Here is a 22,649-nt window from a genome sequence, read left to right as displayed (position 1 = left end):
GTATGTGAGGAAAAGTGGGAGAACACAGTTTTTTTCTATCCACATTTGTCCAGCTGGACTGTGGATGGTAATTGGGTAGATTCTCACCTGTGCAGCTCTCTAATCTAAAAGCCACCAACAGACCAAATACACCACAGTCGAGTTAATTTAAACTGGGCTCAACCAGCATGATGAAGTGTAAGGCACAGTGCCAAAATAACTGCATCTGCAGTTAGTCCCAATTGGAGATGGTATTTCACTAAGATAAATGAATACAGACACAGAGACAATTGGGAATCTCTCAAACTGAGAGCTAACCACAGTCAGGATTGGCCCAGATTGATCCCTTTTTACTTAAGCATAAGCAGTGTGTGTTTTCTCAAGCATAAAAGCACTCGGCACTGTGTTAGAAGACAAAAAAGCATGTTAGCATATATTTTTTTTAAATGTATTTCTCCAATCTAAAGCATATCCTACCAGATTAGAAATATTTTCTTTTTCTTGTTGATTTTGTGTTTGTGTTAAATTCTGTGCAAAAAGTCTTAGGCCACCATAAGATTAGTTGTTTACATCCCTCCTCAGCCCAAGTATGAAAACAGGGTTTATGCTAATAATTACTGGGGTTGCATGGGATAAAGTAAAAGGTAAGTGCAGGTTCAAATTTGAATCAAAAACTTTGTTGTAAGGAACTTTGATGATGGACGACAATGTAGGAAAACATGCATTGAAATTCTTTTGGTAAACAACTACGTGATTAAACTGTACAGTTATATATTACACAATATCATCTTCTGCGTACGTTTGGTCTGTGTGTTTTTTTTTTTTTTTTTTGTACAATATGATTTGTTAAATATCCGTTGCCATACCAGCTTTATTTGTAAATGTGACATTTCATTTCATTTATTGTAAGTGTACAAACTTTGTTTGCTTTAAAAATGGACATTGACACAAATTGAAAGGCAAGATTTCGATAAAGTATGCATACTTGCAGGAAATGCAATTTTACCATGGAGGGGAATTGTGGCTCAGTCAGAAAATCAAATAATACAGAACCTATTCCCGTTTCAATATCCTCCTCCTCGATAAACATCAGTGTAGGACTCTTCGCTTTCCAGACGGCATCTCATTCGATCAAGTGCTACCTCAGACCAGAGGCTGAGGAGTAAATTACTCAGTTTTTACTGTTTATTTTGTCTTAATGTGAATCAAACAACATGTGCAAGGGAAAACTGACTCATTCATCAGGACTCATCTCGGCATATTTTTAGAATAATTACCAGCAGGTGCAGATCCACACTAGACCATCCCAAATCCTATGACACTGAAAAAGAACTACATTTAATCTTGCATATAAGACTGTTTTCTTCCACTCCACTGTCTTTCTAATACCATCCAATGTACTATTTCTACAACTGATGATGAAAATACGAATAAAAAAATGATGATCATAATATTAGATATATGTTTCATAGGAATCTGTACAGCTCCCATCCATCAACACACAATACCCAGAAGATACATGTGATGGCTGGCCTCCCTTGATTAACCATGCATGTCACATCCATGTCTTGTTTGATGGATAACTTCTTGGCACCTCAGTACATTTCAGTGAAGCACTTGACCTTTATCGATACAGCCCACTTCAATATACTGAGCAATGAAGGGCTCTTTCAAGTTAATACATGATTGGTTTTATCAAAAGCCTGCGGCAAGCAAAGATCTGTTTGGATTTATGTGACTAACATGTTGCTAAATGAATGAAATTAAATGAACTCTTAAGATGAATAGAATGTTGAACAGCAAAACATGAATAAAACATTAACACTGACACCCACAATAAATGCAGTTAAGTGATTTTAACCCACGCTTTTATTTAGACAAACTGTCAGATAATCTGTCTGGGAGACTACATCAAAATGAGGATTCAAACCTCTTTAATTAAGAAATAAATGAACAGTGCACTTATAAAAATACTGTAGTAACGGTGTAGCTACAGTTGTCCAGTGCAGTGCATGAATACAGAAGGTGCTAAGTTTTGTTCTGCCTGCGTTTGATCTCTGAACTCTGCAGGAGGCTGCTTATGATCTGTCCTTGGGGAAACCTCCTCTGTGGGCCCTCAATGCATCCAAAACCTCCTGGTTCTCATCATTTTCCATTATCGAAAACAACACACTTGGCAGTTCTTTCTGATGTAAGGGTTTCACTCACATCTGAAGGTCAATAACTGAAGCTGGCCTATCCCACTAAGGATAACACAACAACCTTTACTTGCTTCTGGTCTAAGAAAGGAAACTTTAATGGTATTACATTAGCATTATAATTAACATCACTGATGTTCACCTAGAAACATTTAAACATGGCGCTATGATGTACTATTGAATGACTACATAGTTGGCTGATAATAAACACAATCATTTGGTTTTGTAAGTTATCGACTGTGTTGTTTTGTGAAAGCAATAAGAACTTGATGAAGTCACATGTTCAAGTTTAGTGTCTCATGGCTCATTAAACATTAATCTACTCGGCACTTTAGGTTCTTAGCTAATACTAATTATTGCTTTACAACTACTGTAGGTACCAATTCACTTAATTTAGCTTAGAGACAATTCTCCCAACTTCCACTGTCAGCTGCCATCATATATCCTCAATAACTAAATTACATCTTAACTAGCAGTCTGAGAAGAGCAGAACATTTAACTAAGCTAGAACAGGATCCATCACTCTGTTTTAGTGCCCACTGTCTATTTTTGCAATAATGCAAAGTAACAACAGACATTATGTAACTCTTATATTGGTTATATATAATGTTACCCAAGGTTTTGTGAACTGGGCACAAAAAGCGGGAACCCGAGAGTTTACTTCTGACTTCACAGGAGACTCCAGATGGTAACACAGCACAATCAAAAACAGAAACCCAGCCAGCCGGGTGTTCAAAGCAGGTCCTCAGCAGATAAAGGGCAACCTGTTACACCTGTAATGCACCCAACATGGCATGGCTTAGGGAGTAACACAACACATCCCATGAATAAAAATGGACAAAACAACATGGGGAGGCCCATGATGCTGCAAATAATGCGTCCTCCACTGATGTTTGTCGGAGAGGCTACAGAGGTAGCCATTTCCCTGCAGATGTGATCCAGGGGCTCTCTCTCAGAGACGAGAAAAAACCTGGTATATGGTATCAGAGACCCGATGTGATAGACGTGCTGGTGAAAAAAGGTAGATAATGGACAAAATGGCCCTTTGAGCAGGGAATTTCCAATGTACAAGCCACACACAACACCTTTGAGGTGATCACCCTAGATCTAAAAGAAATGGTGACCCATTGGCACATAAGTGCTGTGACCCTCAAACATGCAGGAGAAACACAGAGAGTGGGGAGTCACCCATTTGGATGAGGCCAGAGACAAAACTAGGGCACATTGTGCCCGACGCAGACAAGAGAAATAAGTAAAATTACACTTGTGACAATTTAATTTTAATACAATTCATAATGTGTCTTCAGCTAATAATGTCTTCAGGTTGCATTTCTTGTCTGCAGAGAGAAAAGTAAATTTAAAATGTATCATATGAATTATGAGCACTATTCCCAAAATACTATATTAATTATACAATAAATCAGGACCCAGACAAACCACATTATAGTATTTGTTCAATAACAGGTTGGTTTCAATAACAGCCCACAAGCTATTGTCAGTTCTTCTACTGTGCTACTCATTTGTGTTTTGAATTTAGTCTTGCAGGGATTGCTTTGCTGGCTGCTTCCCTACCCAAGAGAGAGTCTGTCATTCATAGCTGAACTGTTTATTTTTTGACCTTTGCATTTGTTGTATCCGTCTGTCCTTTGGTTGGTTTTGCAAGCAGAGCCGTGTCCTCGGAGGCAAGGCAAGGAGGATGAGATGAAAGATTCATACAGGCACAAGCAGTGTGAGAGGAGTAGTGGGAGATCTCCTCCAGAGGAGAGTTAATTAGGATCTTCCTATCCCAGACAATCACTCTGCTCTTGACATTTCATCTCGCTTTTTCCTGAACAAATTTCCCTACAACTGGAGAAGACGGGCTGAGAGAGAGAGAGAGAGAGAGACGGGGAGGTAGGTAAGACACAGAGAAAGCGCTTGACCTTGCTTAGGTGTTGTGATGCATTGGTGGCTTTAGAGCACATCAGTCTGCTGACCCATGATAACGTTCAACATGAAACACTGGAATAATCCCACAGCTCTCAGAGAAACCCTGTCTCTAAAAGCCTGCTTCCTTTCACCTGAAAGGAAGAGCCCTTTCTTTGGTGCTTTCCTGTGCAAATCAATTTTTCAGAATAGAAGCACACGTACAAATGTTCCACAGGCCCATTTCAGAAGGTTTCCCTGCTGCAAGATTAAAATGGTGAAAAAAAAAAAAAAAAACATTCATTCGCAAATCAGTAGCAGCAGTGAGGTTATGGACAGTGCAGAGTTATAATAAAGAACAAAACAGGCCATCAACATTTATGATTTAAAGAAAAAAAAAGGAATGACAATAGAAATATAATCATAGCTCGGCTAAATTGAAAACCTTCAGTGTTCGATGTGGAAGCGATATATCTGTTGATCAAACTGGAACAAGAGAGAGCCTCGGCCTGAGTGGGACTTAGATAGAGAGAGAGGGAGTGTGCGAGCAGGCAGAATGTGTTTATTGTCCCCATCTCCCTGTCTGTCATTTGAAATTGGAGAAAGCAGACTGTATTATTGGACACCAGTGCCAGTCCCAGTCAATGATGTGACTCCGTGATAGATCTCTTTAATGCACACTTTATAGCTGGCAATCCCCCGCCGAGGATTTTTCAGAAAGCTGACAGAATGGTTCTAGGTAACCTGCTTGCAGAGAAAAGGGAAAATTACCGTACTGAAATTACTTCAACTCAGAGCTCAAAGAGGCAGCCAGTCTCTCAGTCCCCAGGACCTTTCTGGCTAGGCTGAAATAGCTGACTGAATTTCCTCACCTCTCACAGATTTCATTGTGATGGGAACAAAAAAACGAACAAGTGGGAATATTTGTGACAAAACACAAAATAAAACAGAAATGTGACTCACTGATGGCCCCGTGACACTCAGATTTTACAGCCATTGATTCTTGCTTTCATGTAGTCACACATACAGTACAGCTATTTTTATTGCAGACGGGGGGGGGGACGACACAGGTGTCACATTACTGTATACTGGGCTTTACTGTGTGCTGAAAAAAGAAGATCTGGACAAGGCTGGGAAATGTTTCAGCTGTAGTAATAAAGACTTCAATAAGGATTTGGATTTCATAAGAAAGACAGGCTTGTTTGACCACAGCTCCAACCTGATGATTACCGGTCATGTGACTAAATATCTGAGGGGTCATCCAATCAGTCAGCAGCCCTTGGCAGAGGTTGGCCACATTATAGATTCACTCATTAAAACCTTTGTATGGGTGTAGGTCAGCTGGGTTCTGACAAGTGTCAGTGAGATGAATGACTCTGTCACGAAACACACACACACTTTGCACCCTCACCGCCCAGCGAGGGCAGCCGCTGCCAGTAGGAACAGTAGTCATGGAAATGAGGGTCGCTAACCCTGCCATGCTTTATTCATAAATCTTCTGCTGTGACCGCTGATGAAGCCAACGCTCAGTCAGTTTAGAGTTTTTACCAACTGTTGTCTTCAAGCGCTTCGTTTGTTCAGTACAGTGTAAAGTAAGCTGTCATGACGTATAATTGGTATTGAGATGAGATGAAATGAGTTTATTGAAGTTTTACTGTAGTTCAACGATGAGACTGAGCCACGTTCATTCAAACCTCTACGCTCAAGCCTCTCACCGATTCTTCTGCCACCTACTTCACTGTCACCTACTGTTCTTCTAGTCACTGCAGATGTTCGGACATTTCATCGTGTGTATTCTAATTTATAATTCATGTCTTTATTGCTTGTCTCTCATGCACCCCTTCATTTAGAGTGTTCTGCCCAGAAATCTGAAGAGTTCTGGGATATACGGTGAACGTATGTACTTTAGGTTTTTACAGAGCCAGTCTAGCTGTGCCCCTCTGTTTCCAATCGTTAGACATACTTCAACCTATCTGCAAGAATCGTATCTATTCTTTAAGATAACCTGATACTGAAGCACAAACAACAACACGACTGTGGCCGAAGTCTTTGATAGCAAATCATCATAAAACTGGAGATTTAGAGAATATGCTGCACTTCAAGCCGCGGCCTTTTCCCCATATTCTACACACTTCAGTTTCTATGTTTACCTCAGCTTAAGGGCTTTAGATTCACAGAGACCAAGTGAACAGTACAGATCCTGCAGAAGCTTCTTTGAGATCTGCGCGACCCGTTGATTCAGGGTGACACACCTGTCTCAGAGCGGCAGGAATATGATAAGACGTCACAAGAAACAGGGAAAGGCAGTGTTGACGTTTCTTACTGTGATCTAAAATGCAAAAAGGCATTTTTTAGAAGTCAGTGACAGTTAATAAAAATTCAAGTCTGTTTCCTAAGTGCTTGTCTTTGGTCAACATATACATACTGAACCTGTATGTGTATCATATCTATAGCGTTTGAGTACAACAAGCTTCACTTCTTCACCAAGAACATTACTGTCATAATCAGGGACTTCATTTCATAATACATTTCATTATTGTATTGCACTGAGGGCCGTGAATGAAAAAAAAAAAAAGAAAACTGAAGTAGTGAGAAAGGAAAATGAGTTATTCTACCCTGATAAGAGCATATTAGAGCGAGCACGAGAAGATAAGGGGATATGATTCTGTGGAGAGAGGAGGACAAGGTCGATGCGGTTTTATACAACCAAGAGAAGATCTGATATTTGTAACCAAAATTCAATGATCACATCTTTAAAGGTGAGCGAAGAGGCACTTCAGCAAAGGCAAGAAAATATAGCTAAAAGTACTGAGCTCCACTTAGAGCACTGATTATTTCCCCTCGAAACATTAAAAGGATTTTCGTACAAAATCCCGCAATTAACGATCCCATTCATCCCGGCGCCACTTTCTCACCATTTATTTAGTCGCTAGTTTTAGCCGCTCTTTCATCACCACACAATGGATTATTTTCAGCCATAAAGCTCAGATCTTGATAAGGCATCAAACATTTGTCCAGAGACATTTCAAACAATCCCAGTCTTGAAAGAGGCAAATTATTACTATCAGCTCGGCTGCAATTAATTAGGATGTCAATTGTAGGAAAATGAACTCAAAGAGAAATAACAGACACGTTGGGAAACTAGTAATCGTCTCACATTATGCTCGTCTTGGTGCGTGGACGTCTTTACTTTTTTTTCCTCTGCATTCACTGCCTCTTTTCCCACGGCAGTGTGTCCGTCAGCAGCTGTGTGCTCAGGCAAAGCATCCTGAAGCAAAACACTCCCCCCCCACCGTCTGCTCGCTGTTGTAAATTCATATTAGGATTGTATGGTTCCCTCTGTTATTATGAATCTCACCCTTTCAGATGACTGTTTATTTTGTTTAGTCAGCCAATCTTCCCTCATTCCCTGGGAAGTCAAGCCCCACTCTCCTTCAAATCACATCTCTTCCCGCTCCGTGTTCCTTGAATTTCTGGAATGTCATCCACATCCTGCTTTGTTAATCAGGAAAATATTCTTTCTTTGTTGTTTCTGAGTGTTGTGGATAACACCTCTGACCCATGACCTACTTACATTTGATTGCTTCTAATGTTGGCAAGTCAGAAAATGACCCTTTGTCTCTGAATACACGGCACTAGCAGTAGTAATGTTTTGAGAGACAGCACTGTACCGTTTTAACCACACTGGCAGCGCGGCTGCAGGAGTCACATTGTCTCTCTGTTGGTTATCCACTTTGGTCCAAGCTAAAATATCAACAATTATTTGAAGCAATGCTAATCTTGCACCTTTGTGTTCCCACAGAGAGAAGGTAGTTACTGATTGCCCTGTGATGGACGTTTTCTTGCACGTCCACATGTTCTGCACTCAGATATTTGTACAGAGTCAGACTGTGGAGGTGAAGAAATGTTCATCATATCCTGATTTTTCTGGAATGAGGTTTATGCTTTTTTTAAGCAATGTCATGAATTTCACCACAGATGTTCATGGTGGCCAGAAGATGAACTCTGTTGACCTCGGTGACCCCTGACTTTTCGTCTTGTTGTGTCACAATATCAAATATAAACTAAACTATAAAAGCTAAAATATGTGATTTATTTATTTGATTGATATTAAATGTATTTGAACATATTCACATCTGTAAAACCGAAGTCTACACCTGACAGAGTCATGTTTACCACTGGGTTATACCTTTCTTTGTACTACAGTTTTCAATCATTTGGGAACTGAGGGACTAACTGTTTGCAGTTTGTAAGTGTAATATCTGCTGGACTCAAGACTCTCACAGTTTAGCAGCTTATGGTCACCATCGTGTGATTCTCCTTTTCATGATGTACCAGATGTTTTGAGGGCGTGAGAGAGTTATTTAAAGAAGCACGTTTTCCTTACAGTACATATCCGTTAATACTTAACCTAATGGTGATGTAGTGTTGTAGGAACTGTAGGTCTTACTTCAACAAGGGCAGTTCAGACTCGGAGTCTTTAATTGTAAATCTGTGATAAGGTTTAAGACTTATGATCTATAACCTGACACAGCTTTAACAATAATCCATTGCCTTTAAATGAAGACGTGGATTATTTCTTTGATAAGTCAGATCATAGAGTATCAGTCCATGTCACAGCTCCGTTAGTTCATATATAATGTTTCTGATATCTAAGTATAACTACATAGACTAGTCATGTTTTATATTGATTCTTCTGTTTACTCTCTTTATAACTACTACAACTACTAAGGTTATTGCGAGTGAGGTTAGAATTCAAATTGGACAATCCAGCACTTTGAGTGCTTTAATTAGCTAATTAGAAAATGCAGCTACATACTATTATCCTGCTAAATAAACTCACATTAGCTTCTTGTTGTCTTCTGTCTACTGCTTGATGTAGTAAAGCCCGATCAGTGGGACGTGGACTGGACTGTCTGCTGTGCTGCTTTAATATTGTGCAGTCATGTGACGTCGCCTCACCTTTTATTGCTGATAAAGATACGAACACAAACACTGACTGTGAGACAGAGGTGAGGAAGTGATGGAGCTTTTGGAGTGTCTTACAAACTTTATTTTAATTTTACATGTGTATATATTTTATATTTGACTCATTGTTTCCACATAATGGAAAACATTATTTACTTTTTTTTAGCTTTAACAACTACTGGTCATGAAATTTAGTACACGTTGTGAAGACAGTTACATTATAGATAGACGGTTTTCTGACTTTGGCCCTGAATCAAAAATGTAATTAACCCATTCTTTTAGTCAGTAAACTGTGGATTTACGTATAGGTTATTTGACTCTTAGGGCGCCTTCTTGACAACTCATATTCAGTGTGTGGGGAAGCGCAGTAACCAGAATAAAACATGAAGGGGCTAAAACAACCAATTATCCATCCTTGTTGTCTGACCCTGTAAATTACTTTAATTAAACTGTTTTGTTTTAGGTAAACCTAAATTAAAGTAAAATTTAACTTGACTATTTTTGTATTTTCTCAAAACACACAGAGTTTAGTAAATGAGTTAATTCCATTGTTTGGATTCAGTCTGCCTGTAGAACAATTCACACTAAAAGCTTCTGAAATTAAAAGTAGTTTTAGACTTAATACCTTGTTTGAGTATAGAAATACACATTTGAAAATTGCAATTCATTTGTGCCTTTGCCTTAATAAGAAGACTCATTGCTCTGTTCATTATCTAACAATAGCAAATTGCGATAGTGTCGAAAAACAATAAGTGCAACATGACTCTTTACAAAATATCGCAGCTCTAGTCTAGACTTAAAAATGAATAAAGCAATCATAACAACTGGTCCCTAAAAAAGGAGCTGTCATGAAGTATCGTGCTTCTGTTTGGTAAAATCAGGCTTCGCCTGTGCTTCTGGAAAGGAAGCAGTGAGGACAGAGACGGGGGACAGCTGAACAATGCTTTGATGTGAGGACTGTGGCCCCCTCTAACTTAATATAGCTGGTATGTATTTACATGTGTGATTTAATTCACACACACAATTGTTGAAGTTGTACCTGGTGTTGAGTTGGATTCAAACATCTCCTTTACTGACACACGAGGTATCTGCTTTTTAATTTATTATTTGATTTATTATCATTCCTTTTGTCTAATGTTGTGTTATGAAGTGTTGTAATGTTGTAAAGTATCAATGTAACTTTCCGCTGCCTGTTACTGTGGTGTGTGATTGAACCCCATGAAAAATACCCTCTGGTTTGATCAAGCTAATAGACAGCCTAAATAAAATTACATCTGTGAACCAATTAAGCAGATTAAATTTATCACCTTTCTCTATTTTTTTTTTTTTTTTTTTTTTGGCGCTTTGTTTAACGCCATTAACTTTTCCTTTCAAACTGTCCTTGAGCAAGGCGTTGTCATGCCAGGCCTGCTCACCCTTAATTGGATCTGATGTGTGTGTGTGTGTGTGTGTGTGTGTCAGGTACAGTATACTATATGTCCACAGTGTAAACAGTCTTAGAAATAATTAGAAATAAATTCAATTAAATAAATAAATAGAAAAAAACAATATTTTTATTCTGTCTTACACACATACCAATAGGCTTCCTCCGATTTCGGAGGATAATTTAGGTCTGTATCACACCCTAATGATTATTGATGTGCATTATCATTGAATGAAATGTGCTTAGTGTGCTTGAAATTGAATTGGGAGGCGTACATTTGCTATGACGCCGCGAGGCAAATACCAAGAGTCATTAGATGCGCTTCTTAGATAAAAACGTGAACTCTCTTCCGCTGCAGATTCAGCTCCCTCTGGCTGATAGAGAGCCTTATTAGGAAAATACTGTCTGACTTGTTCCTTCGCTCCGCTTTTTCTTTGCAATTATCTGCACAAATGTTACAAACAAAACACAACAGCAAGCGCTGAGCGTGGCTTCAAGTCACAGAACGCAGTTTGAACAGTGCCTGCGTCTGGACGCCTTTTACTACTGGATGCTTGTAATATTAGTAATCGAAAGTGACTCGTTGGTGAAGAGTGACAGGTGAATTAATCAATCGTGCCGTACTCTGAGATACAGTAAAAAGGATCTTTCATAAAGTATGATTACATTAACATTGTGTGAATGTTGCGAATGACTCCCAATGACACATAAATCTACCACTCTGTGTTAGAAATGTATTATTTATCAGCTTGTATTCATCGTGTCATTAGGTTTCTGTCTAACGTCCTGTTTGCTCAGCTCTCTTTTTTAAACTCCACATAAAAGCAAACCCTGCCGCAGCGATCCGTCCCTGTCCTCCCACAGAACCCTACAGTCCGGTTTATCGGCATGTTTTTCTGCTGCTGTGTCTTTTATGGACCACAGGTGACCTCCAATCCCATGTGAACTGAAGCAGGTGACTATCACTGAAGGCTGTCAAGCTAAAGATGTCATCGCCCCTAATAGGGACTTTGTGTGCACGCTGGACACACAAGTGCAACATCAATACACACAACCACAGTGGATCGCAGGAACATACGACATAAGGGTTTTGAATTTTTAAGCAAATTATAATTTTGCCTCATCAGGGCCCCACAGCGAGAGCGACCTGCTCTCTTTGCGGAGTCACTTTCTCCTCGTGCAGTTCAGAGGTCAGACTCATGGTTTTTACCTCAGTGACAAGGAGGAATCCTATCCTAGCCACAAAATCGTCTCCCTGTCCATCTAAAGTTTGTTTTTGCTTGTTCACGCAGAGGTTTTAACATATTATTCATGATGACATGGACATTTACATCCCACATATTGCAATACTTGTTTATTTATAGCTCTAGTGGAGAGCGCCCTCCATAGCAGAAAATGTGTATTCATATGATGTGACTGATGAAATGGATTCAGCTTCAAAAATACAATAGCTGCTGAATACACTAAATATGACGTGCATACAAACACTAAACACTAAAAGATAAAACGATTACAAGGGATGGGATGCATTTTCCCAGTGCACCGCAGAAGATGATTTCTCAGATTTTTAAGCAGGTAAAATATACAAAAATCATTAATTTATCAACTGCAAAAGCACAGATAGCACTTACTACAGTATCTCACCTCCTACAGTGAACGTACAAAAAGACGCCTGGAAGACAGACTGAGGCAATATTTACATGTCATGAGCAGTAAAAATCTAGATTACCTTATTGCCGTGACTGTTAAACATGCATAAACAATCTGCCATGGTGTAGACCAGTGATTAACGATGTGTTTAAACTCATAAACCCAACTAAATGAACCTTTTTATTATACAATATATATAATATCTGCCTGAAGAGCGTTTTTTCGTCTTCACCACGAGCCGTCAGTTATCATCCAGGGCACCTCAGGGCTTTCTGGACTTGTTGTGAGCACTAGGCCTCTTCGTCTGAACTCGCACTGCTGCTTACTGTACCAGTCAGCCTGCAAATCTTTTATTTTGTTCTGGAAGGACTGTACTTACTATTATATTCATATAGCGTAGTTTATATGAAGTGCTGTATAGGCAAAATGGAAAGATAAGGATTTGAAAATTGTTAAGTAATTTTAATATCACAGCACGATTCTAATGAACCTATTTTTAACATGTAGTAAAGTATAATTCTGTGATGATCCCAAAGAAATGTGAAAGAAGTAATACACATTAAATGTGAAGTTAAAAGTATAAATCTGAGTCTGCCCACTCCAACAGAAAGTTTCCACAGCCACCTCAGTTCATTCTGTCAGTGTGTTGTAGTGTAGCATTTTGTAAGTATACTGCAATTACAGATGCCTCCTCCAGTGTGTTGTTGTTTTTGTACCTACTACCCGGCCTTTGTGTACAGAAACAAAGTGGCCCGGCATTGTCATCTAGAACACCAGATTGCCTAAACAGCTGCATTAGTCATCTCTGGTTTGATTATGGGCTGTCAACAAACCCTTTTAATTGCAATATTTGACTGTGTATGTTTGGTACAGTCAGCACAACCAGTAAGTACAACTTGGGAACAAGAGACAAAACCTCATTTACTTTCTCAGTGTACAGTGTTCATTCCATTCAGTGGGATAAGTTTCAGCACCAGGCTGTGGTCTATACCTCGAGCAGGAGCTTCACCCTGTCTATCACACAAACTAAGAGAGTCGTGCTGGCTCAGATGTTACCCAGATTAACAGGCACCGGATCTTTGGGAAGCAGGACAATCTGAGTGGAATAAAGAAAATCCACCTGCTTCAGCAGAGAGAGAGAGAGAGAGGGAGAGAGAGAGGGAGAGAGAGAGAGAGAGAGGGAGGAAATGTTCGTGAAGAACGTGAGAGTACGTAAGCCAGTGTGTAGTGTTGCGTGTGCGATCTCCATTAGCTTCTCTGCTCTGACAGCCAGCCGAGATCACTGTGGCCGTAAAAGCCCACAGGTGAAGCAGCTGATTTTATACCTAAAAAGGTTTTTAATATTTCATTGATGGCGATGCACGCGTAACCTGTGGACTCGCTATATATATATTTTACATGCCCATTCTGAGCAAGTATGGTTTTTAAAGTGGAACTTGTCATCTGTGAAATGGTCGAGGAAGAGTGCTGCCTGCAAAAAAAAAAAAAAAAAAGGAACGGATATACGCTGCTGGTATATTTAGTTACCATGAGAAATTAATGGAGACACAAGTTTATTCCTTTTCTTTTTTTTCTACTCAGAATTTCAGCACTCAACGCTGAGCAAATGAATATGTATCCAGTTTCTGGCTCACGTTGTCACACCTGTCAGCCAGCAAGTTCAGGAGAAGGGTTTTTATTTTAAAGCTCTGCAGAGACCAGATCTACCCCAACAACACACAGCAGCACTTCTCATTTACTCCACTGTGTCAAAACATGAGGTAAATACTGACGCTCTCCTATTCAGCCGCACACAGTCAGTACAGGAGTTGGGTCTACAATACCAGGATGGATTACAGAAAGAAAGCTCGGCCCTTTAATTATTCACCCATTTTTTTTAACAACCCATTTTCTGTTAGCTTTGAAAGTTCCACAACAATCAAGCGCCGGTAACTTTCAGAGCACTTAGAGACCGGCCGCACATCCCAGCCCTCCTCGCTCCCTGTGGTTTACCTCATAATAACACTGTGATTTGATCCTGTGGAGAAAAGAGGCACAGGCATCTGAATGAGACACTAATTAAGAAATTCAGTCATGTGTGAACGTGGCCATGCTTGTAGCATTCAGATTAAGTCACTGCTACCACCGTTACCTGGCCGCCCCCCAACAATCAGATAAAGCGTTTAGGATTGTCACAGTCAGGAGGGATGCTGCACTACTAGCTGATTCAAAAACTACTGACGGGGAGAATAGGGCAAAGAGTTTACACTAATCTTTCACAGCACACGTTGCCAGGACAAGCTACAAATTAGAATGAAATCAAGGGACGAAATATCAAAGCAGGAAAAGAAATATAAAAAAAGAAGCCAGAACCCAATGGCATAATAATGGAGCTGATAGAGTTGTGAAGCGGCGCTGTACAGACACAGTGGAGAAAAGAGGCCGTAGGACCAGTACGAAACCTCGGCAAATATTCAACAGGTGATGACAAATCTGCATCAAAGTGATCGACTCTATCTTGTCTTGGTTCCTTGAGACCTGCTCAGAGATAGAAGAAGCTCCAGAAGCAGAAGTTTTTCACACGATGGATCAAATTAAAGGAGGAGAAGCACTGGGAAGCACCCTGGGAACACCAGCCTCTCCACCCCTCAGTGCCAGAGTCTCAGTACAGTACAAATACAACACAGAGGAGTCTGAAGAAGCTCAGCTAGAGTCAGACAGACCACCGGTGAGACCTTTGGCACTGCCAGGCAACATCCAGATAGCAAGTAGCTATGGTGACGTTCATCACCAACTGTGGGAAAGTGATTCACAGCTGTTCAGGCTTCACTTTGTGTGCTCCTGTTCTAACAACTGGAGTTCTCTACCTCCTTAGAGGTAGAGAGCGCTGCTTACAAAGACTGAATATGCCAGTGGAGCAAATAATTATGGATGCCAGAAATGAACTAATGAAATAAAGAAATGTCATAATCAGGGCTGTAATTGTATTTTTGACAATAATGTGATCAGAGTGGAACAAACTGTGTGTATGTCTTAAGTATATACTGCTATACTGCGAGTCCTCCTCTCTGTTTTCTGGGCCCGTTTGTTGTACAGTGATCTTGCTGCTGGGTTGTACCGCACGATAAAGTAAACGGGTTAAAAAAAGACACTGATGCTAGGTAAACCGTCTGCGGTTTCCCATATCAGCGAATGGGTCTGCTTCCCTGTAAAACTTTATTGCACGTCTTAAGGTCAGGTCTAAGTCCACAAAAGCAAAGCATCCATGGATAGATGATGATATTCACAGCTGTAAAAGCAAATGTAGGAAAGCAGAGTAGAGGTGGACGAAATCAGGTTTCCTCGAGTACGTTATGAGCTTGTGAAAGAGTTTTTATCCCACTTTATAAAACATGGTTAAGGATGTGAAAACCATCTCATTTCTGCATAACCCCAATTTGTTTTGTTTACAACTGTTGGTAAATTTATCTGAAAGTGGTGCTGATAGTGAAAAGTTTCTACTTTATTTTACTGATAAGGTGGAATCAATAAGAGCCGGTGCTACCCCAGTGCCACTTCCTCTGTTGTGGCCAGTGTTTTCTTTTTTTACCCAGCCTGAACTTTTAGAAACAGTATCTCATCTGAGATACGAGATCCTAACCCTCTTGATATAATTCCAACACAGATTTAGATTTTGAATTTATTATTTGCTTTCTGTTCATAACAATTCTCCGTTTAATGTTTGTGTCCCTTATTATTTGAAAACTGCTTCTCTGCGGCTGATAATTGATCACTTGAGCTAAATGAGCGCTGTACGTTGTGACTTTAGCGCAGCCTTCAACACAAGCAAAGAGTGATCGGGTATAAACGTTCACCCTTGTGCGTCTGATTTAACATCCTACCGGGCCACATTTCCCAACCGCTCACTGCTGAGGCAGAAATTTCAAAATGTTAAATAACTTCAAGAGATACAGAGATAGAATTTAGTCATTTTATTGGTCTCCTTCTCTCTGCTGTTTGCACGCTGTTGTAAACTCCACTTGCTGCTCCATGCGTCACCACACTCATCCTGTGTGTATGAATGTATATAAATTCAGTGCGGTGACAAAGCGTGTGCAGCCTCAAAATGTAGAAGTAGCATCCCAGAGGTGAACTACTGTACTTTGATGAAGCCAGTTTCCACTTGTTCTCCTCCTGTAATCTAGTCCCTGTTCTCCCTTCATGTCTCATGCAGCTTTGAAACTTCCCGTCAGTATTTCCTGCAGCAGCTAGACCACTGGCTCTCGCCGACTAGCCCCTTTAGCTACATGCAACAGAATTCTGCTCATGTCCTGTCTTGCAACTTCCTGCAAGTGTTGCATAACAACTCCCTTATTATTTATTCTACATTTACAATTCTCTTTATTTTTGCTTGCACACATGTTTCCTTTGGTTCATGTATGGGAGGGGTTGAACTTTGGGTGGGAGTAGCACAACTCAGCACCACCCCCATAAATCCAGGCTATTGTTGCAAAAAAAAACATCCAGTGTCACAACAGGAAAAACATAATTTAATTATAGTAATATATGCAATATTAATTACTGCATATATTTACATTATTTAGTTTATTATGAGCAGCTAGTGGCGAAGATAAGAATAATTAGAGGTCAGAACTGATAAATTACTCACAGTGGAATATTAATGGGAACAGGATAGTAGACAAAATGTTATGGTTAAAGTGATGCTATGAACCCAGCAGACGAAAGAAAAAGATGCAAGGAAAGAAGATTTATAATTCAGAGGAGAAAAGGACATCCCATATTTAATACAGAAATGCATTTTTCAAGTTAGGATGAAAGAATAATAGATAAGGACTTTGCTGCCTGAGGTGGAGAAAAACAAAAATTAGCTCGACACTTGACTGTGACCGGATGAGATCCATATTAACACAGAGCAGACGCGATAAATTCAAATGTACAAACGTCACAGCAGTGAACAGGTTCAGTGTTTTTCTCAAGGACACTTAGCACGCTGCTGTTGAACGACTACTGCAGGGACTGAACTTTCGACCTTTTGTTTATGAGACGCATTGTCATGAGTTGTTGCGACAACCCAGCAAACACGGTCCGTTAATAAAGATCAAGAGATGCGATTAAAAGCTTGAGAGGAAATGATTAGGATGTAATTAATAAAATGATTATTTCATTGATCTTAAGTCATTTATTTCTTTAATTTTAACAGTAAATGATGCATTTTTATATACAGTATTTAAGATATACTGTAGAAAACATGTGAAACTATTTGAATTACTCATTAGTATATTTTCCATATGATGCTCTGCTTTATTTATCATATTTATACTTTTTATTTGTGCCATGTATTTTTCTTCTGCCATGTTTATATGTACTATTTCTTTCTTCTTTGTTCACAAGTGCCCATATGTCCGTCTGACAATGTAGCAACTCGTTTTCTTTCCAGAGATTACTGTTTAATTAAATTTTCTGAGTGAAGGGCTGCATGATGATCCACTAAGCGTATTTCATTGTGTTTTAGTGGGCTGTAATAGCGGATCTTTCCCAACCTGGTGAGGGTTGAGGGTGCCAACCTCTTTCAGTGACAGGCCTCACATCTCCAGCAGTGGCAGCCGTCTGGTTTAACGGGGCTTCTCTCTGTTTGGCTATTTTATGAAGCAGAAAATGCCCCTTCCATGCAACAGTTTTATGATGCATTTCAAGCTTGGCAAAGAGGGGTAGTGGTGGGGGGGCCGCGGGGGTCGTTGTATGAAGTACTTGTAAAATCGATGTGCCAGTCCAGACTGGAGCCAGCGTTGATGTTTGGCTGCTCTCCTTGCCCCTGTGAAATCGATAGAATAGGTGATCCTTCATTTAGCAACGCCGAGGCTGAGCTAATGTGTCCTAAAGTACAATAAGCAGTCACACGTTCACTATACATGGGACGTCAACCCTCCGTCGTCGTCTTAACGCTGTCAGTAGCAGCTACTGTGGATCAATGTTACTGAAAGGATGGATTTACATACAAAGATCAGGAAAACAAGGCCACAGACGAAACAGCTCGTGACCTTAAACATCAACTCAGTGATTCATTATTTTATTTTCAAGCTGATCAATTGTTAATGTATTCATCTTTCTTACGGCGACAGACAGACATACATGCAGATTTATGTAGATAGACATATTTTATGATCATACTTTTACTAATTGACTGACTCCCTGACTGAGATTTACATGCAGAGCTCTGTGCAACACTGAAATTTCCCTGCAAACTGTGACTGAGTGTGCATTAGCGTAATCAGAGTGTGAGCCGCGCGCGCGTGTGTGTGTGTGTGTTTGAAGCTCAAATGCATATGAACACACACTGAAAGCTTCGACTGGATGCTTTGCTGAACAGAGAGGTCTGATGTGGAGGGTGAGAGTCTGAGGCTAAGCTGTAATTGAATACCAACAGGAGCAGTGTGTTCTACTCAGACCTCTGAAGGAGGATCTGACCTTGAGACGCTACAGCTGATAGACAGGCACAAAGACCCGGCTGGCTAATTAGATTAAAAAACATGGATCCCAAGGGATGAAGATGTGACAAGCACATTGATTCAGTACATCTCCTCAATTCCTATCTCTCTCCTGCTCTCTTCCTCCTTTTCGCTCGTCCTCTCCTCTCACCACAATCTTCATTTTGTCCACGTCACCGTGCTGTGCTGCGTCTCTCAGCTCAGCGTGTTTGATGTTTCTCTTTCTTTTTACAGTAATAGCAAATTATTGGGCTACGACATATTCCATGAGCAAAGCAGAGATTGTGTCTTTAAACCAGTGATTAGATATATTTGATTGAAGCATATCATTTGTCCAAGACATAATGTCATTGCCTTATCTCAAATCAATGATTAGTCTTACAGATGGTTTACTGTCATTGCAAAATTTCATTGTCAGTAAAATGTCTGTCCACCTCGACCTCCACAAATGTCATGTCTGACGTCTTCTCCATCTGTACTGCCTATTTGTTTTTCAAGGCCAAGACCTGATCTGTATCTTAATATTGATGAGGGCACTTGTTGACTTCTTGACCCAAATGTTACAGTAACCCGAGGTCAAAAACAGCCGAGCAAAGGGAATGGGAGCTATTAAAGGATTTTGCTGATTAATATGTGCACGAGCCCAGATTCTAAATGACACGTACTGTATATGTAGAACAGTGTAAAGGCTTGGATCAGCTGTTACTGGTAATGTTTCCAGCACATATTAAACCCCAGCGATACCATAGCGGTCACCAAAACCACCAGCAACAAACAACAAGTCTTTGTAAAGCCAAATACAGATGTGCTTGTTGTGAGGAGGTTGCTGCCTAATGAGGAGGAACTAAAGCCGAGCCTCTTGTGTACACAGCCTTTCTTATTTTTGACATATTTGTGGCTTACAGTATCTACTCAGCTCTCTCCTCACTGCTTCTGTTTGTTCTACTTCTCAGTGATCTGCAGTACGTACAATTTAGTGGTTAGATCAATGCACAAATGCAATTCAGAGTTATCTGAGTTACATTTTGATTCTAAATATGGTCGGCAGAGGAACGCACACAAGCCAGTGAGCAGAACTAAGTCCTTCTCTGTGGTAAATCCAGTCAACAGGTGAAGTTCATTTCATATTGAACACAGTGAGTCTTCATAATATTGGGTTTCACTTAATGTCATTCAACCTAAACAATTATTCTTAACAGTAGCTCGCTTAAGACATACAAATATCGTGACCATTACAAGTTTTAGATACCATTTGCTCAAACCAGCAGGGGAGGAATTGGCTACTGGAGCCCAGGTAGACACAGAAGTTCAGGCTCCCGTTGGATGAGAGCAGCCATGCTGGTGCTGGAAAGGGCAAAAGCATCAATTACAGAAGGGAGGAGAAAGACAGAGGTAACCCTCAGAGCAAACCTAGGTGGAAAGAGCTGAAATGAAAAATCATCGCATTCCCTCTCCGGTTCTGCTCTCTAATTAAGCCATCTCCTGTTAACAAGGCTTCAGGCTCCACTCTCTTTGGAGGGATATACTGAAAGGACACAATGCAAATGTCTGACAGTTAATCACTACACTCTCGCGCATCGATCACACCCCAAAGAAAAATGTCAAATGAGCAAACACCATGTGCTTACGTTTCAGACCATATGAAGGGGCCTTGATGAACATGTGGAGGAACGTTTCAAGATTCCATAAAAACAAGATAGTTTATTAACTCTTTGGTCGTAGACTCACAAATCGTATTGATATTTTTTCACAGAGACGTATAATCCTGATAGAAGATGCATGTTGTATTATCTTATTTAATACAGTGAGAGAACTGTAATTCTCTCATCAGCTTAGTGCGTTCTGCATTCCTATCCATACACAAAGGAAAGAGCGGGAGACATTCATCTGCCTGATTAACAACTTCAGTCATTGTCTTCTTTAATTACAACAAAGTCAACAGCTCCATTACTCCCCTTCCTATCTGTCTTTCATCCCTGCACTCTCTGAGGATTGGGATGTTGGAACAAAACAGAGGAGGCTTGAGGCTCATCTGTAAGCCAGCGAGAAGGTCTGCTCCCGCACCGGAATGTAATCAGTATTCAGAGAGACCCGAAGAATCGAGATACCCAACCAAAACATGTATCCTGGCCTTGTGATGGTAATTAGTCTGGGCTCAGCTCCCTACCAGAGCAAACTGCTGCTGTCCTTAACCAAACCAGTCAGTAAGTCAGTGGGATGCTCAACCATACAGAAAGTCCGCTAGCACGACAGCTGTGACTGTCAGACAGTAAACCAGCCAGGCAGCCACTTAACAAGGAGTTTAAAAAGTTAGTCAGCCAGTTAGACAGCTTGCCAGTCAGGCACTCCATCTGCATGTCAACTAGTCAGTCAGTCAGTCAGTCAGTCAGTGATTGAATAAAGGTGTATCAGTCAGCCGTCTCCCCGGCCTGTGTTAAATTGGCTGTTCTGAAGCCGAGACAGCCCACACTAATGCCATGTGGCTCCGGGAAGGAAGTGATAGATGAGATGATGAGCATAACAAATGATCTAGTTCGATACATGCGCTTCCAAAGCAGCACAATGAGAGTTACGGCCTGTCATTAATGACTGTAACGTTTAACAACAGCTATAATATCACTCAGTAGTGTGGATGAAACCACATTAAGACTGATAGAGATGATAGTGGTAATTTACTTTAGATTATCTCCCAGCAGGGGACAATTTTGGACATTATGTTTAATCTAAATTGGGGCAGCTGTGCAGTAGAGGTTAGAGGAGCAGGCGCATGATTGGAGGGTCATAGGTTTGAATGAGGAATAGCAGATGGGGAAATCTGGGAGCGGAAAGTGAATGAGGAGTGCTTTCAATTCCTAGCATCAAAATGCCCTTGAGCAAGGTACTCAAGCCAGGCAGTTAACTCTAAAGTGCTATAACAGTTATACAGAGAAGTGCATACATGTAAAAAAAAAAAATCTGCTCCATCTCTAGCACATTTCTCCTGATCCACCAAAAGGTGTTATTCTTACTTTGCAGCCCTGTAGAACCAGGACGCTTCCACAGACTGGCCAAAAATGTCTCCGTACCGTAAGTCATTATGGCTAAAAGCGCCAATTGCTATAATGCTGTGTTATTACATATTATATCTGGGCTTCTCCATCCCTCTTCAGATCCACTCAAATGCCAAGCACACAGAGTGAAATAAGAGCTTATTGGATATAATGACTCATTTTATTAGGCATTGGTAAAGGCCATATTATTTCATACTCCAAAAGCATGTGAGGACTACGGACACATACAGGACTGTAGTCAGACTCTGTGTTCAAGAAATAATAACGTACATGTTGGATTCATCTGCAACCATCATGATCAGGTCATATGACAAACCTGTATACCTTATTTTAAATGATTTCTGTATTTGTTATCTATTATACTTTTACTCATCTTTTAGCCTTGTCTTTGGTCTCAAACAGTAAAACATCTGCTAAATGTGGTGTTCTGCTGCTTCGTCTGCCTGAGGTTTGGTGTTGGGTAGATGCTGCAGCGTACAGTCATATAAAGGTGAGTAAATAAATAAAGGAGAGTAGGTGAGCCAACCATAGGCAAGATTAGTAAAACTACAGAGGCAATCAATGCTTGTCTGTGGGTGAATTGGATCCCCAACCATGAGCCCTTTAACATACATGTTTTAATATATAAATCCTGAATAAATAATAGTCCCCCTGATGTTATAATGGTCAGATTTAATACACATTAGTCAGATTTATTTTTGCTATAGTTTTGCAATAGTTTGCACATCGAGCACGAGTTGTGTTTACTCCATAATTTAATTAATTAATTTTAATTAAACTTGCCGCCGCTAACAAATTCAGTGGCAACTTTTTCATTAACCACCACTATCAAAGGGTTAATTATTGTGTCAGCTTTTACAGATGTGTCAAAAACAATAATAATTAGTTAATAATTATATAAAGATAATAATTAATAATCCAGTTTGGCATTTCAGTATCATTATTACAGGAACTTTAATCCAAATGGTGAGTTTATGTGTCTTCATGTGTAAAAGTTGTGAGTGTTTGAAAA

The sequence above is a fragment of the Anabas testudineus genome, chromosome 3 (genome assembly GCF_900324465.2).
Source record: "Anabas testudineus chromosome 3, fAnaTes1.2, whole genome shotgun sequence".
NCBI classification, from domain to species: Eukaryota; Metazoa; Chordata; class Actinopteri; order Anabantiformes; family Anabantidae; genus Anabas; species Anabas testudineus.
Note: the sequence above shows the minus strand (reverse complement) of the source record.